A 13,040-nucleotide genomic window follows, 5' to 3' on the forward strand; every position below is an offset into this window, starting at 1 on the left:
GTGCTATATCACTTGTTTACTATTTATATGACTATTGTAAGTGCTTACACCTTTATTTATTGACAATATATATTTAGCAGTGATTTTTTTTCACTTTTTAAAGGGGCAGCTACACTAATTTTTTTTCACATCTAGGGTGTCATCACCAGTTATATTATTGATAATGTGTTTCTCACCAGAACAGTTTGCATTCAAAATTCTTCATTACATGATGGCAAAATTGTTTGTTCTCACGACCGCGTGTTCGTTTTTCAAAAATGCGTTCAAGCGTTTTTTTTTTTTGACTGGTGTATGGTTAGTATTATGGAGGTCATACGTGGTCAAACTCCGAATGAATTTTTTTTTTCAAAATTCGTAGCTCGCGATTTCCGTTGGAATTTTCGCACTATTAGTGGGCTACAGCAAGGGACAATCTTTGTGCGGTCATCGAATTTAAGTGATCAGGCTTGTTGGAGTTTTGTGTCACCGTTTATTATGAGCCTCCCCGCCTCAAACCAGGAACACGTGTGTGCTATGGGGCCCCCCTTCTCCTCAGCAGTTGTTGTAGTCCCCCACCCCCACCGCACTCAGCTGACCCTATGAATGGATATCAGACTGTGTCAGCTGCTGGGCGGTACAGTGGGGCGGGGGGAGGGGCTCCTGTGTGAGGAAAGCCAGTGACCTTCTCCACACAATTCACGGTTTATTTATGCTGAAGCAGCTGAGGCTGGGAATCACGTGTAGTGTGTACGGAGACCGGGCACTGAGGTAAGGACTGCTCTAGTGTGGGGATAGGAGGACAGTGATAGACCCCGAGTCCAGTCTTATTATACACCCCGAGCATCGAGGTCACCTCTTTGTTCTCCTACATTACATATTGGTAATGGCGGGTCAATAAGGTGAACAGGTCCTCCTGTCCGTCCGTCTGGCTGTCCCTCAGCAGTGAATGGCCGTGTGTTGCTGTATTTCTGGACTGCACTGCTCCTATATATTATTACAAACGCTTTGGAAATGTTGCTTACGATAAGGGTTCGTTCACTTCACAATGTATCTGTGTTTTTTGTAACGTGTTGGTGTGCATGTTACATGCGTTTTTTTTTATTTATTTATTTATTTTTTTTGCCTTGCTATGTGTTGTGTTTATGTGCATATTAACCACTTGCCGATCAGGCTTTTTCTGGCACGTTTTGTTTACTTGTTTAAATCTGTGAATGTGTGTATGTGTGTGTGTGTGTGTGTGTGTGTGTATATATATATATATATTTATTATTTTTTTTTTTTTTTTCTGGGAAATTACTTATAACCCCAAACATTATGCCCGTTCGTTCCTCCTTTCCTGACCCTTCGTTCCTTCCTTCCTTCCTTCCTTCCTTCCTTCCTTCCTTCCTTCCTTCCTTTCCGACCCTTCGTTTGTTCCTTCCTTCCTTCCTTTCCGACCCTTCGTTTGTTCCTTCCTTCCTTCCTTCCTTCCTTCCTTCCTTTCCGACCCTTCGTTTGTCTTTTCCTTCCCGACCCTTCGTTTTGTCTTTTCCTTCCTTCCTTCCTTCCTTCCTTCCTTCCTTTCCGACCCTTCATTTGTCTTTTCCTTCCCTTCGTTTGTCCCTTCCTTCCTTCCTTCCCTTCGTTTGTCCCTTCCTTCCTTCCCTTCGTTTGTCCCTTCCTTCCTTCCCTTCGTTTGTCCCTTCCTTCCTTCCTTCCCTTCGTTTGTCTTTTCCTTCCTTCCTTCCTTCCTTCCCTTCGTTTGTCTTTTCCTTCCTTCCTTCCCTTCGTTTGTCTTTTCCTTCCTTCCTTCCTTCCCTTCGTTTGTCTTTTCCTTCCTTCCTTCCTTCCCTTCGTTTGTCTTTTCCTTCCTTCCTTCCTTCCCTTCGTTTGTCTTTTCCTTCCTTCCTTCCTTCCCTTCGTTTGTCTTTTCCTTCCTTCCTTCCTTCCCTTCGTTTGTCTTTTCCTTCCTTCCTTCGTTTGTCTTTTCCTTCCTTCCTTCGTTTGTCTTTTCCTTCCTTCCTTCGTTTGTCTTTTCCTTCCTTCCTTCGTTTGTCTTTTCCTTCCTTCCTTCGTTTGTCTTTTCCTTCCTTCCTTCGTTTGTCTTTTCCTTCCTTCCTTCGTTTGTCTTTTCCTTCCTTCCTTCGTTTGTCTTTTCCTTCCTTCCTTCGTTTGTCTTTTCCTTCCTTCCTTCGTTTGTCTTTTCCTTCCTTCCTTCGTTTGTCTTTTCCTTCCTTCCTTCGTTTGTCTTTTCCTTCCTTCCTTCGTTTGTCTTTTCCTTCCTTCCTTCCTTCGTTTGTCTTTTCCTTCCTTCCTTCCTTCGTTTGTCTTTTCCTTCCTTCCTTCCTTCCTTCGTTTGTCTGTTCCTTCCTTCCTTCCTTCCTTCCTTCGTTTGTTCCTTCCTTCCTTCCTTCCTTCGTTTGTTCCTTCCTTCCTTCCTTCGTTTGTTCCTTCCTTCCTTCCTTCGTTTGTTCCTTCCTTCCTTCCTTCGTTTGTTCCTTCCTTCCTTCGTTTGTTCCTTCCTTCCTTCCTTCCTTCCTTCGTTTGTTCCTTCCTTCCTTCCTTCCTTCCTTCGTTTGTTCCTTCCTTCCTTCCTTCGTTTGTTCCTTCCTTCCTTCGTTTGTTCCTTCCTTCCTTCCTTCCTTCGTTTGTTCCTTCCTTCCTTCCTTCCTTCGTTTGTTCCTTCCTTCCTTCCTTCCTTCCTTCCTTCCTTCCTTCCTTCCTTCCTTCCTTCGTTTGTTCCTTCCTTCCTTCCTTCGTTTGTTCCTTCCTTCCTTCCTTCCTTCGTTTGTTCCTTCCTTCCTTCCTTCGTTTGTTCCTTCCTTCCTTCGTTTGTTCCTTCCTTCCTTCCTTCCTTCGTTTGTTCCTTCCTTCCTTCCTTCCTTCGTTTGTTCCTTCCTTCCTTCCTTCCTTCCTTCCTTCCTTCCTTCCTTCCTTCCTTCGTTTGTTCCTTCCTTCCTTCGTTTGTTCCTTCCTTCCTTCGTTTGTTCCTTCCTTCCTTCCTTCGTTTGTTCCTTCCTTCCTTCCTTCCTTCGTTTGTTCCTTCCTTCCTTCCTTTGTTCCTTCCTTCCTTCCTTCCTTCGTTTGTTCCTTCCTTCCTTCCTTCCTTCCTTCGTTTGTTCCTTCCTTCCTTCGTTCCTTCGTTTGTTCCTTCCTTCCTTCCTTCCTTCGTTTGTTCCTTCCTTCGTTTTGTTCCTTCCTTCGTTCCTTCGTTTGTTCCTTCCTTCGTTCCTTCGTTTGTTCCTTCCTTCGTTCCTTCGTTTGTTCCTTCCTTCGTTTGTTCCTTCCTTCGTTTGTTCCTTCCTTCGTTTGTTCCTTCCTTCGTTTGTTCCTTCCTTCGTTTGTTCCTTCCTTCGTTTGTTCCTTCCTTCGTTTGTTCCTTCCTTCGTTTGTTCCTTCCTTCGTTTGTTCCTTCCTTCGTTTGTTCCTTCCTTCGTTTGTTCCTTCCTTCGTTTGTTCCTTCCTTCGTTTGTTCCTTCCTTCGTTTGTTCCTTCCTTCGTTTGTTCCTTCCTTCGTTTGTTCCTTCCTTCGTTTGTTCCTTCCTTCCTTCCTTCCTTCCTTCCTTCCTTCGTTTGTTCCTTCCTTCCTTCCTTCGTTCCTTCGTTTGTTCCTTCCTTCGTTCCTTCGTTTGTTCCTTCCTTCCTTCCTTCGTTTGTTCCTTCCTTCCTTCCTTCGTTTGTTCCTTCCTTCCTTCCTTCGTTTGTTCCTTCCTTCCTTCCTTCGTTTGTTCCTTCCTTCCTTCCTTCGTTTGTTCCTTCCTTCCTTCCTTCGTTTGTTCCTTCCTTCCTTCCTTCGTTTGTTCCTTCCTTCCTTCCTTCCTTCCTTCGTTTGTTCCTTCCTTCCTTCCTTCCTTCCTTCGTTTGTTCCTTCCTTCCTTCCTTCCTTCCTTCGTTTGTTCCTTCCTTCCTTCCTTCCTTCGTTTGTTCCTTCCTTCCTTCCTTCCTTCGTTTGTTCCTTCCTTCCTTCCTTCGTTTGTTCCTTCCTTCCTTCCTTCGTTTGTTCCTTCCTTCGTTTGTTCCTTCCTTCCTTCCTTCGTTTGTTCCTTCCTTCCTTCCTTCGTTTGTTCCTTCCTTCGTTTGTTCCTTCCTTCCTTCCTTCGTTTGTTCCTTCCTTCCTTCCTTCGTTTGTTCCTTCCTTCCTTCCTTCCTTCCTTCGTTCCTTCCTTCCTTCCTTCCTTCGTTTGTTCCTTCCTTCCTTCCTTCCTTCGTTTGTTCCTTCCTTCGTTCCTTCCTTCCTTCCTTCCTTCCTTCGTTCCTTCCTTCGTTCCTTCCTTCCTTCCTTCCTTCCTTCCTTCCTTCCTTCCTTCCTTCGTTCCTTCGTTTGTTCCTTCCTTCCTTCGTTTGTTCCTTCCTTCCTTCCTTCGTTTGTTCCTTCCTTCCTTCCTTCGTTTGTTCCTTCCTTCCTTCCTTCCTTCCTTCGTTTGTTCCTTCCTTCCTTCCTTCCTTCCTTCGTTTGTTCCTTCCTTCCTTCCTTCCTTCCTTCGTTTGTTCCTTCCTTCCTTCCTTCCTTCGTTTGTTCCTTCCTTCCTTCCTTCGTTTGTTCCTTCCTTCCTTCCTTCGTTTGTTCCTTCCTTCGTTTGTTCCTTCCTTCCTTCCTTCGTTTGTTCCTTCCTTCCTTCGTTTGTTCCTTCCTTCCTTCCTTCCTTCGTTCCTTCCTTCCTTCCTTCCTTCGTTTGTTCCTTCCTTCCTTCCTTCCTTCGTTTGTTCCTTCCTTCCTTCGTTTGTTCCTTCCTTCCTTCGTTTGTTCCTTCCTTCCTTCCTTCCTTCCTTCCTTCCTTCGTTCCTTCCTTCGTTCCTTCGTTCCTTCCTTCGTTCCTTCCTTCGTTTGTTCCTTCCTTCCTTCCTTCCTTCGTTTGTTCCTTCCTTCCTTCCTTCCTTCGTTTGTTCCTTCCTTCCTTCCTTCCTTCGTTTGTTCCTTCCTTCCTTCCTTCGTTTGTTCCTTCCTTCCTTCCTTCCTTCGTTTGTTCCTTCCTTCCTTCCTTCCTTCCTTCGTTTGTTCCTTCCTTCCTTCCTTCCTTCCTTCGTTTGTTCCTTCCTTCCTTCCTTCCTTCGTTTGTTCCTTCCTTCCTTCCTTCCTTCCTTCCTTCCTTCGTTTGTTCCTTCCTTCCTTCCTTCCTTCGTTTGTTCCTTCCTTCCTTCCTTCCTTCCTTCCTTCCTTCCTTCGTTTGTTCCTTCCTTCCTTCCTTCCTTCCTTCCTTCCTTCGTTTGTTCCTTCCTTCCTTCCTTCCTTCCTTCCTTCGTTTGTTCCTTCCTTCCTTCCTTCCTTCCTTCCTTCGTTTGTTCCTTCCTTCCTTCCTTCCTTCCTTCCTTCGTTTGTTCCTTCCTTCCTTCCTTCCTTCCTTCGTTTGTTCCTTCCTTCCTTCCTTCCTTCCTTCGTTTGTTCCTTCCTTCCTTCCTTCCTTCGTTTGTTCCTTCCTTCCTTCCTTCCTTCCTTCCTTCGTTTGTTCCTTCCTTCCTTCCTTCCTTCCTTCCTTCCTTCCTTCCTTCCTTCCTTCGTTTGTTCCTTCCTTCCTTCCTTCCTTCCTTCGTTTGTTCCTTCCTTCCTTCCTTCCTTCCTTCGTTTGTTCCTTCCTTCCTTCCTTCCTTCCTTCGTTTGTTCCTTCCTTCCTTCCTTCCTTCCTTCCTTCGTTTGTTCCTTCCTTCCTTCCTTCCTTCCTTCCTTCGTTTGTTCCTTCCTTCCTTCCTTCCTTCCTTCCTTCGTTTGTTCCTTCCTTCCTTCCTTCCTTCCTTCGTTTGTTCCTTCCTTCCTTCCTTCCTTCCTTCCTTCGTTTGTTCCTTCCTTCCTTCCTTCCTTCCTTCGTTTGTTCCTTCCTTCCTTCCTTCCTTCCTTCGTTTGTTCCTTCCTTCCTTCCTTCCTTCGTTTGTTCCTTCCTTCCTTCCTTCCTTCCTTCGTTTGTTCCTTCCTTCCTTCCTTCCTTCCTTCGTTTGTTCCTTCCTTCCTTCCTTCCTTCGTTTGTTCCTTCCTTCCTTCCTTCCTTCCTTCCTTCCTTCGTTTGTTCCTTCCTTCCTTCCTTCCTTCCTTCGTTTGTTCCTTCCTTCCTTCCTTCCTTCCTTCCTTCCTTCGTTTGTTCCTTCCTTCCTTCCTTCCTTCCTTCCTTCGTTTGTTCCTTCCTTCCTTCCTTCCTTCCTTCCTTCGTTTGTTCCTTCCTTCCTTCCTTCCTTCCTTCCTTCGTTTGTTCCTTCCTTCCTTCCTTCCTTCCTTCGTTTGTTCCTTCCTTCCTTCCTTCCTTCCTTCGTTTGTTCCTTCCTTCCTTCCTTCCTTCCTTCGTTTGTTCCTTCCTTCCTTCCTTCCTTCCTTCGTTTGTTCCTTCCTTCCTTCCTTCCTTCCTTCCTTCCTTCCTTCCTTCCTTTTTAAGTTTGTCGCCATTCCAAGAGCATGTGCAATTTTATTGCCTGAACATGTATCTATTTGGTGCAACATGTTTTACATAATACAAAAAAACCTGGAGTAAATGGTTTTGGGGTGTTTTTGTTTTTTTTTTTTGTTTTTATCAGAGACCCTAGTGGAAAAAGAAGTGATCGTTGCAATCTTTTGGCGCGTGGTATTTGCACAGCGGTTTTGCAAACTCAATTTTTTTTTTTTTTAGAAAAAATACACTTTAATGAACAAAGTATATATATATATATATATATATATATATATATATATATATATATATATATATATATATATATATATATATATATATATATATATATATATATAATTTTTTTTTTTCCTTACCATTCATGGTGAATGCGCTCACAAACACACTCCAGAGCATCTGGGGTGAGGGCCACATTAGCAGGAGTGTTTTTGGAAAGGCACATAAAAAGTGCTAAAATCACACTTGTGGTACCATTATTTCTTAGTGCAGGTAGAAGTCACGTGACAAAACACGCAACACAAAATGCACTTGGCTCACTACCAAAAAAAAAAAAAGTGTAGTAGCTACTTTGTCGTGTGGGTAGGGCAGCCCTCTTTTAAGTGAATGGGCTGTCTTTTGACAAATGCGACACAAACCTGATGTGTTGCGTCACTCAGGTGTGGGTGTATCCCAAGGGCCCGTTCATGTAGTGCGATGACCTGCGGTTTTCTGCACTGGTGGGGTGCCAGTCATTGCAAGGGCATATAGAAAACCATGGTCTGTGCACCCTGTTCTCGGTGCAGCATGGTGCAAAAAAATGCAGACATGCTGCTTAATATTGCACCTCCAGTAGTTGTTGCTGCAAAGCAGCCCACTGCTGTATGGTGACATGGATGAAGTGGAACTTTGTGCACTTTTTGCCTGTGCATTGACGCGTGTTTACATGTTTCTGGCGCATCTAGCATTGCTAGAGGCTTCTCTGCTTGCATTTGATTTGAGGTCACTTCCTTTTTCTTTGGGCTTTTATGTGAAATACATTGTGTTTACTTGTGTTTTAAACAAATTCAGAATTTTAATCCTACAATGATGTGAACTGTGCACATTAGATACCATGGAGTGTGTTTTACAAACGCAGCCCACTGCACCTGTTGTGAATGGGCCTTTATGGTCTGTGGACATCATCGCTGGGAAGGGGCAGTAAAATAAGGCCACTGAGCTGCTGTATTAATAACCACAAGTTTACATGGCTGATGACCTCAAAAGCTAGACTACATATCTGGTGGGTGGTAAAAAAAAAATAGTTAAGCTGTTTTGTCAAATCACAAGTTAGCATGGCCAATAGTCCTGCTAGTACACCGGTCACGCTTGCAGTGCAGCATGTAATTCTATAACAGGTCATGTTAAGCAGGCAATACCACCACCAAGCACAACCTTTTCTAGGGGACAGGGACACACCGCAACTACGCGTAATGCATTCAGTTGCGGCACAAGACTGTGATCCTTCAAAGATGAAAAAGGGCATTCAGAAGGCAACATGGCACCTCCTAGCCACTTGTCAAATGCCTATGGAATCAACCCACTGCGGTTCTCTTTTCAGAGCTGCGACCATGACTGCCACTAGTATGAACAAGTTCTTGATGACCTACAGCAGCTGAAGAATCTTCAATATTTGCGGATGCTTCTTGTACCTGCTCAACCCCCCCACTGTGTGTGCTTTTGTTCCACCCATCAACTGCTGTGTCATAAAACCTGACTAGGGGGCAGGTATCCGGCACTGGCAGAAATGTATAAGATGCTGAAGATTTAGCTGCCTTCAAGATCGATATTAACCCATTTTTGTTGGAAAGAAAAAAAAAAAAGCACTTTTTAAAAAGGTGCACCTTGTTTTTACCTGCAAAAAAGTGAACTTTTCCTTTTTAAGACTTGGTTTGAGTGGAGAGAAATTAGAACATATGTCAGATATTTAATGCTGTGCCCCATTAGGGATATTCACCATTCTCACTGAGAGTTAAAGAAAATCCTAAATTTCTCCAAGCGTCTTCCAGGACAGCCCATGAGACCTTGGGCTCCTCCTACCAGGACAGGAAACACGTCACCCCCACCAGATAAAAGGGCGGTCCTCCAGGCCCATGTCAGTTATTTGTGTTTCCTCCGGACGGGGGGGGTAACATGTTCATGGAACCTGCTCCCATAGGCCTTATAAGCAGGGGCTTTGTATGGCCTTTTTCTGGGGCATATCACTTACCTCTTCCTCTGCCAGAAGCAGCACACCGCTGGGGAGGTTGGCTGTGTTGCTGTTCTCTGTCCTCAGTGCCTGGAGAGGGCCAGGACCGGTGTGAGGTCGTGCCCCTAGCGCAGTGCATTGCACTCTAGCTCAGCTGAGCTTCGGTTGTCCTTCCCTGCCGACAGCCTGGCTGATCTGAGCAAGGAATGGAGGAAGCCGCAGCGTTCGAGGGGGCGGAGCTATTGCGCTCCAAGCTGGCCCACAGGAAGTGCCTGGAGAGGGTTACTTCCGGGGCATATGACATCATCATCGGGCGCCGGAGACGAGGTTCCAGTCTTCATAAACGGCGCGAACAGAGAACGCTGGCTGCTGGTGTTTCTTGGTGTTAAGCAGCCAGGCTGTGGATGACCAAGAGGGGCAGAATGGATCCTCCTGCAGTACCTGCACAGGCAGCGGATGCAGTTCCCAACACCAGCACCTCACAGGTAAGCCTGGGGTGTTCTGTCACCACCTTACTATCCCTGTGAGTGTTCCCTCCCCCTCCCCCCTCTGTAGTAGTGGGTGTAAGGGGACACATTTCCTCCCTCCTGCACGTGGTGTTACGGAGTGATTGTGTGGCTTTAATTACATTGTGGGGCATTTATTTTGTCTTGCAGACCAAGACTCAGGACAAGGCCCAAGCGCAGCCACTTAAAAGGAAATGTGCGGTTTGCGCAAACAAATTGAGCTCCTCATGGAGCAAAGCAGTTTGTCGCACCTGTATAGAAGGCCTAGTAAAGGATGACCCGGTTGCCTCTTGCCAGAAGATGCTTACTTCTGTTAGGGATGAGCTTGCGTCCACCTTCAGTTCCTTTAGAACGCTTATTGACAAGCTCCAGACTCCAGCAGAGAGTCTGTCTTCACTGAAGGCGTCAGTAAGCACTCCGCAGCAGGCAGAGAGTGAAGACTCTGAGGCTGAGGTCAGATCTACCTGTTCTTCTCTGGAAGAATCAGGGTCAGATACAGAGCCCAGAGATAGAGAATCCACTCGAGGCTCAAGATTTAAGTTATCTGTGGAGGATGTAGATGACTTATTAAAGGCTATCTATACTACCCTTGAATTAAAAGAGGAAGAGGTTCAGTTATCCAAACATGATCTTATGTATAAAGGTTTACATAAGAGAAAATCAAGTGTGTTTCCAGTTCATAGTTCTTTGGTTGATACTATTAAACTGGAATGGGATAATCCTGAGAGAAAACCATTCTTCTCCAGTAACCTAAAAAGGAGGTTTCCTTTTGATGAGGACACTGCGCAGCCATGGAATAAGAATCCCAAGTTAGACGCACCTCTTTCAAAGGTTTCAAAAAACTCGGACCTGGCGTTTGATGATATGGGTACGCTTAAGGATCCGATGGACAAGAGGGGGGATATCCTTCTCCACAGAGCCTGGGACTCAGCAGTTGGAAACCTGAAACCAGCTTTGGCTTCCACTTGTGTGGCCAGAAATCTGGAGGTTTGGTTGACTCAGATTCAGTCACATCTGTCAGCAGGTACCTCCCAGAGAGCAAATTTTAGTCTTTTCCTCTCCTATTTCAGTCAGTGGGTTTTTTGGCAGATTCTTCCGCTGAGTCAGTAAGAATGTCAGCCAGGACTTCGGCTCTAGTGAACTCGGCCAGGAGAAGCCTTTGGCTTAAGACCTGGTCAGGGGACTCGGCCTCCAAGTTGCGCCTTTGTGGCCTTCCTTTAACTGGCGATCATTTATTTGGCCCAGGTCTACAGGAGGCACTGGAACGCACGGCTGATAAGAAAAAGGCGTTTCCAGAGAAAAAGAGTTCAGACAGCCAGAAAATTTTTTCGTGGCCAAAACAGGCAACGGAGTCCTAGAGAAAAGGACAGCAGGCCAAAAAAGCATTGGACTGGGCACAAAGGCAGAGGCAAAGGGGGAGTGCTATTTAACCCTCCTCAACAGCCTGCCAAGCCGCAGTGACTTGTGTTCCCCGGTGGGAGGGAGATTGAGGGCCTTCATCCCACAGTGGGCAGCAGTCACTCTGAGCCCCTTCGTCCTGGACCTAGTGACCAACGGGTACAGGCTGGAGTTTGTTCACCAACCACCAGAACGTTTGTTGGTCACATTTCCTCCACAATATCGGGAGAAAGCAAGGGCTCTGGGTCTCCAGATCGGAGACTTGTTAGATCAAAAAGTCCTGATTCCTGTTCCTCGATCGGAGCGGGGCAAGGGATTCTATTCCCATGTATTTGTGGTCAGAAAGCCAGCAGGAAAGTTTCGACTTATCCTGAATCTCCGGACCTTAAACAAGTCCATCAGATACAAGCATTTTCGTATGGAGACGGTTTTTACAATCAAAAACCTACTATACCCAAACTGCTTTATGGCCACGTTGGACTTAAGGGATGCTTATCTTCACATCCCTATCCATCCAGCCTTCCAAAAGTTTTTGAGATTGGCAGTGAAGACGGGTATGGGGACCCGACATTTTCAATTTCAGGCCCTCCCCTTCGGTCTTTCCTCAGCCCCACGCATCTTTACGAAGGTGTTGGGGGAAGTGCTGGCTCCTCTAAGATTAAAGGCAATAACGGTTATCCCTTACTTAGACGACCTCCTGATAGTGGCAAAATCATACCAAAGGCTGTTGGAAGATCTCCAGGCTGTACAGGACTTCTTACAGTCCCTAGGCTGGCTAATAAACAAAGAAAAATCGTCCTTGATTCCGGCCCAGAAAGTAACTTTATCTGGGTTACGATTTTTGCTCCGTGAACCAAAAAGTTTTTCTTCCTCAGGAGAAGATTACCAAAGTGTTCCAGACTATGTCTACATTGCAGACCAACCAGTCGGTCTCTCTGAGACAGGTGTCGAGGGCAGTGGGTCTTATGATCTCATGTTTTCCCGCAGTACCATGGGCGAGACTCTGTCAGCGTCCGTTACAAAGGTTTCTTTTAAGAAACTGGGACGGGGACGTAAGGTCCCTGGAGTCAAGGATCTGGCTTCCCGACAGGATAAAAAGAAGCCTGTGGTGGTGGAGAGCTGGTCAGCACCTAGCAGGAGGTCTCCCATGGTCCTTTCCCATTTCCCGAAGGATTACCACGGATGCGAGTTCCTGGGGATGGGGGGCCCACCTCAGCAATGCAGTAGCACAAGGAGAGTGGTCCCCAGAGGAGGCAAGGGCCTCATCCAATCAAAGAGAGCTGCTTGCAGTCCAGAGAGCCCTCCAGTCTTTTCAGATGGAGATCAGGGGTCACAACCTCCAAATCCTGTCAGACAATATAGCGACAGTCGCGTATATCAACAAGCAGGGAGGCACGAGAAGCCGGAGGCTTCAGTCCATTGCCCAGGAGATCCTTTCATGGGCAGAGGGGAATCTAGCCTCCATTTCTGCTGTACACCTGAAGGGGAAAAACAATTGCCTGGCAGATTATCTCAGCCGTCACAGGATAGACCGAGACAACTGGTCCCTTCATCCCGAAGTCTTTGCAGACCTCACCAAGAGATGGGGTTATCCGGTAGCGGATTTGTTCGCAAACCGAAACAACCGCAAGACGGAGATATTCTTTTCCATGAACCCGGCAGACCAAGCCTTGGGGATTGATGCTCTGGCGAACCCGTGGCCTCCAGGCCTATGTTATGCCTTTCCGCCAATCGGGCTGATTCCAGAAGTCCTCCGGAAGTTTCGGCTGGAAGAGACAGATCTGATTCTAATTGCCCCGTTTTGGCCCAAGAGGCCATGGTTTTCCCTGCTACAGTCTCTGGTTTCAGAGCCTCCGTGGAGTCTTCCGAAAAGGGAAGACCTATTATTGCAGGGTCCAGTATCACACCCTCAGGTGGTTTCCTTAAACTTGACGGCCTGATATCTGAAGAAAAGATACTGAGCGCCCAAGGGTTCTCTGACAAAGTAGTCAGGACTCTAGTTAATTGCAGGAAGCCAGTTACTAGAGCCATATATTCCAAAGTTTGGAAAAGGTTTAACTCATGGTTATCTGAAAATGATAGATTAACTCATGATATTCCGTCTATTTTGGAATTTTTCCAAGAGGGTGTCGACAAAGGTCTTTCTGTTAGTACCCTAAAGGTACAGGCGGCAGCTATTAGTGTGTTCCTCCAGTTTTCTCTCCTGGAAAATCCCACTATAGCCAGATTTTTCAAATCTATCTCTAGGACCAGACCAGTAGTAGTGAGAAGTTGTCCAACGTGGGATCTGTCCCTAGTACTTCAAACTCTGGTAGAATTTCCGTTTGAACCTCTGGAAAGTATGTCAGTTAAATTACTTACATTAAAAACTGTGTTCCTTATAGCTGTTACCTCAGCTCGTAGGGTAAGTGAGTTGCAGGCCCTATCAGTTAGGGAGCCCTTCCTCACAATTTTTGAGGATCGAGTTGTGTTACGAACCGATCCAGGTTTTTTGCCCAAGGTGGCAAGTACATTCCACCGATCTCAAAACATTGTATTGCCAACCTTTTGTAGTTTGCCACAGGGCGACTTAGAAAGAAAATTTAGTTTTCTAGATGTAAGAAGGAT

The 13,040-nt window shown here is 46.0% G+C and overlaps 1 protein-coding gene across 1 annotated transcript in view; it reads left to right on the top strand.

Annotated features, from left to right (window-relative positions):
* Positions 1-607: 607 nt before the first annotated feature.
* RUBCNL (rubicon like autophagy enhancer) overlaps positions 608-13,040 on the top strand; it is a 126,278-nt gene continuing 113,845 nt past the window's right edge. The window contains exon 1 of the mRNA XM_073614139.1: positions 608-747. The gene's annotated coding sequence lies outside the window, so the exon portion shown is untranslated. The remainder of the gene's footprint in view (positions 748-13,040) is intronic.

This window comes from Aquarana catesbeiana, linkage group LG02 (genome assembly GCF_042186555.1).
Source record: "Aquarana catesbeiana isolate 2022-GZ linkage group LG02, ASM4218655v1, whole genome shotgun sequence".
NCBI lineage: Eukaryota > Metazoa > Chordata > Amphibia > Anura > Ranidae > Aquarana > Aquarana catesbeiana.